Below are 4,656 nucleotides of genomic sequence, written 5' to 3' on the forward strand. Positions count from 1 at the left end.
GATTTGGGCATCAGCTCAGTATGTTCTCTGAGTGCTGTTCTGGTTATTTTATTTCAACATGGTGATTGTCTCCTCACGATCTCAGCAATAAAAAAGTGAAGAAAGAAATGCAAATCACTTTAACCTCCTGAGACCTGCGTCCACATATCAGGTCATTGTTACAAACAAACCAACAAACAAACAAAATGTGTCTTCTTCAAAGACAACACAGAGAGAGGAGAAATTAAAAATGTTTTAAACCAAAGTTGGGCTTTTAGGAGGTTAATGTGAGAAGGTTGCAGGATTTAGTTGACCCCAATCAGCCTTTTCATGACCCTCAAACACGATAGCGTCCTTAATTTAAAGGCTGATATGGAAAGGTTTACAGTACGTTTGTTTACAGAAACACGGACGTTTTTACGCTGATAAGGTGCATCTGTTATAAAGTGAATCAGGTTAATCTACAATAAACATTCCCGGTATAATTTCAAACATTTACATTAGCGGCTCACTATCGTGATACGTGACCTCTAAACCTCAGAGGAATTATCAAAACCTCACAGCATGAAAAGATAAAGTTACACTGAAAGAACCAGTAGAAGTGTCATCTGTTTCTTTGTTTTTACAATACTAAAATCCTCCGTGGGATCAACATTTACAGCCTGGTTCAAATCAGGTCCACCTGCAGGAAATAAGATCCTGGTCGAAAAGAAATGAACATGCATCAAAGACAAGCAGAAAGAGACATTTTCTTCAGAGGAACTTCTGAGTCCGTCGTGTTCTGGTTCTGGTTAAAGGGGTGAGGGGGGGGGGGATGGGATGGGGCGGGGGGTAGAGGTGAGGCTCCTGACGGCATCATCGGCTCGAGGAGACGTTATGGCCAAAAGTAGGAGTGGGAGGGGGAGGGTTAAAGGGGGAGGAGCTTGCTTGTCTTATCGCATCGTCTGGCTGCATCTGTTTTTTTCTGTTCTCACACGGTTGAAATCAATTTGACGTCTGTGGAGCTGCGGACAAAGAGAAGGAGAAGCTTCCAGGTAAATTATACAGAGCTCCACCTCCTGACCTTTAAACCCGAAACCTGCAACGACTCCACAAGGTTCTACCATTTTAATAGTTACAAAGTTCCCACACCATTAGAAATTCATTGTGCAACATGTTTAGCTTTGACCCTGAAGTCAATGTGAGATGGAAGAAACGCTCGCCTTCACTTCCCTAGGCTTTGGAAAATGGAGCAGGCAGACAGACGAATGAGTCGAGCTCCATGTGATTGTTAAGACAGTAACTCAAAATGAATAAACGCTCTCATTCTGTACGTCTCCAAATCAAAAGGGTATATCATGAGGATAAACTGGTTACAATTTGGTTAACATTGAGTCACCAGATTATGACAAAAGTGCCTTTGTTTTGGTTATGTACTATCCTGTCTGCCACCTGGTGCATGGATAATGGAACTTCCGAGTGGGTGCGGTTAAAGTTACATGGAGATTGAAATTCGTTTGTCAGATTCTTTCATTTCCAAAGCGCTGGTCTTGGGGATCAACGCTGCTTGTTCTATTAGACTTGTGTAAATTAGGGAGTGACTTGAACACCATATCAGGTGTATATTCCCATGATGCTTCATGACTAGGATGGCCACTGAACCTTGAGCACACCGTATGCTAATAATCTCCTATGAGCCGAGCCACGCCCTCTTTAGGAGTCGTGACAAAGTTGAAAATATTTTCAATTTTGAGAAAGTGGTTAATTTAAAAAATGACGGCGATTCAGTCGGAATTCTCTTGTAGGACATTGAATCAACTTTTTGTTCGGCTGATTCACAGGAGTGGAGGGTGTAAAGTGGGAGGAGCTTATCAAGGAATGAGCAAGCGCACTGAAGCAGGCGGAAGCCATATTGGATGTGCATGTGTTGGGGCGGGGCTATGAGTATTTTCTTAAATAAATTTAAGAAAAAAACAAATCAAAGCAGTAATATGCACGTCCCATTTCTGATGTGTGATGCAACTTTAAGATTTCAGATGATATTTTTACAGAACTTCACTATATTCAAATGAAACCAAATAGATAAAAAAAAATCATGTCACTGTGAGCGCCCTCGCCCTCCTTACGATCACGTGAACGGCACTGTGATTGGCACCAGCGACGGCCATCGCATGCTTTTCTGTCATGTCAATCTAACATACCGTAAAATATGATCAGTTTGCTCATTTTACAAAATCTTGGAACAAAATCTATCAGAAGAAAGCATGTGGGGAAGCGAGGCGTACTCTTCAACTCCTTGCTGTAGAAAAAACAAAAAACAAAAACAGACTGAAATATTTCAAGACAGCTGGAAAACAGGAACATAAACAAAAATCCACATTCACGCCGACATTAATAGCACATTTTGTTTGTAGAAATATTGAGCTTTTACACTTGTGATTCTTTCAGTGTGGCCATGATGGAACTGCAGATGGGCCATGAGAAGTTATTAAAAATGAATTATAAAAAGTTTTGATTTTCAATTTTGACATACGTAAATAACAGTCAAGACCTTGCCACACATTTTCCCTTCTGGAAACCCAAAACCCCCCCCCCCCAAAAAAGCACTAATAAATGTCAGAAATTCAGAATTCTTTGGCACGCAGAGCTTTGACCTCCCCGTATTAATGTATACAATTTTCAATTTTTTTTTTACAGTTTTAAGATACGGAGTTTGCTGGAAGGATAACTTACAGTTGTGAATTAAGACTGTTAATACTGAATTGTTTGTATCATCCTCCACATGGACGTACACTCACAGAAATATTTAACCCTAACTTTTAAGATTTATGTAATTTTATGACATGACAAATTCCCATGTACTTTTTTAGATAATTTAAACAAACCTACCAAATAAACCTTACATGATCCATATTCATGACTGTAATAAATCTATTTATTTGAAATGCATAATCCTGAGCTTTATGTATTTAGTATTAATAAAATATAATTACTCTAAATCAATAATAATGACAGTATTTAAAATACATAAAGTTTATTGTTTGAATTGCATAATTATGTTACCTATACAAGATAAATGGCATAGGTAACATAATTATTATGCAATTCAAACAATAAACTTTATGTATTTTAAATAAATACTGTCATTATTATTGATTTAGAGTAATTATATTTTATTAATACTAAACATATAAAGCTGAGGATTATGCATTTCAAATGAATAGGATTTATTACAGTAATGAATATGCATCATGTAAGGTTTATTTGGTAGGTTTGTATTAAAATTATCTAAAAAAGTAAATGGGAATTTGTCATGTCTAAAATTACATAAATCTTAAAAGTTAGGTTTAAATATTTCTGTGAGTGTACACTGTTGTCTTACAGATGAACGCAACTTTCTCCGTTTAACTCTTAGATGCCGGTGAACCGTGAACGGGAAGCATTTACTCAGCGAGTCAATCAGGCAAACAAATGGAGCAACAGCTGCACGTAATTCTGCATTTTACTCTGTAACTGCAAACATTTTGGGATTTGACTGCACTCTTGGTTTATTATTTATAAAGTCCCAACAGACTTACTGAGCCTCTGCATAAAAAAAAATAATATAAAACTTCTCTTCGATGACGGAGGCATCAATGTAGATGACTACAATCTGTGCAATGCCGCCTCTCAAAACTCAATCGTGACTCAGAGGAGACATGATTGGAGCGTTTATATAATCTAATGAAGCATAAAGTTCTCGACAAGCCGGTGCACGAGAGATCTCCGTGTACTGTCACAAGACAAGCTGTCAAAGCAAAGCTATTTCTGTGTAGCATCTCAGGTCAGCAGCAACTCGGAGATCGCCAGCGAGCCGTGTTGGGAAAATCAGAGCGCTCGCTTCTGCCAGATTCTCTCCTCTGGGAAATTTCTATATGCAAACTGCAGGATTTATGCAGGCTGTCAATATTAGCAATGACACTGAGGGCTGGAGTAAGAAAATGTACTCACACTGAAACCAATGATTCAAAAGATGGAAAGAATGGACAACCCCATAGTGTTAAATCAATTCTCGTATAGTGTTAAATAGCTCTTACACAGTTTTATACCAACCCTGTCATAGGGTTAAATCAACTCTCATAGTGTTAAATTTCTCTCTCATAGTGTTAAAATAACCCTATCACAGTCTTATACCAGCTCTGCTAGTGGGATAAAACAACGCTCATAGTGTTAAATCAGTTCTCCTATAGTGCTAAATTAGCTCTATCACAGTCTTATACCAACCCTATCATAGAGTTAAATCAACTCATAGTGTTAAATCAATTCTCCTATTGTGCTAAATTAACTCTATCACAGTTTTATACCAACCCTATCATAGGGTTAAAGCAACTCTCAAAGTGTTAAATCTCTCTCTCTCATAGTGTTAAATTAGCTCTATCACAGTCTTATACCAACTCTGCTATTGGGATAAAACAACCCCCATAGTGTTAAATCAATTCTCGTATAGTGTTAAATTAGCTCTACCACAGTTTTATACCAACCCTGTCATAGGGTTAAATCAACTTCATAGTGTTACATTTTCTCTCTCATAGTGTTAAATCAGCTCTATCACAGTCTTATACCAACTCTGCTACTGGGATAAAACAACTCTCATAGTAAATCAATTTTCCATAGTGTTAAATGAGCTCTATCACAGTCTTATACCAACCTTGTCATCGG

The 4,656-nt window shown here is 37.8% G+C and overlaps 1 long non-coding RNA gene across 1 annotated transcript; it reads right to left on the reverse strand.

Annotated features, from left to right (window-relative positions):
- Window positions 1-256: 256 nt before the first annotated feature.
- LOC117530913 lies at window positions 257-1,046 on the reverse strand. The gene is made up of 2 exons (XR_004566480.1): window positions 393-1,046; window positions 257-346 (listed from the first exon to the last, which is right to left on the reverse strand). It is a non-coding gene; the product is annotated as an uncharacterized LOC117530913 (long non-coding RNA).
- Between the last annotated feature and the right edge of the window lie 3,610 nt (window positions 1,047-4,656).

This window comes from Thalassophryne amazonica, chromosome 18, assembly GCF_902500255.1.
Source record: "Thalassophryne amazonica chromosome 18, fThaAma1.1, whole genome shotgun sequence".
Lineage (NCBI taxonomy): Eukaryota > Metazoa > Chordata > Actinopteri > Batrachoidiformes > Batrachoididae > Thalassophryne > Thalassophryne amazonica.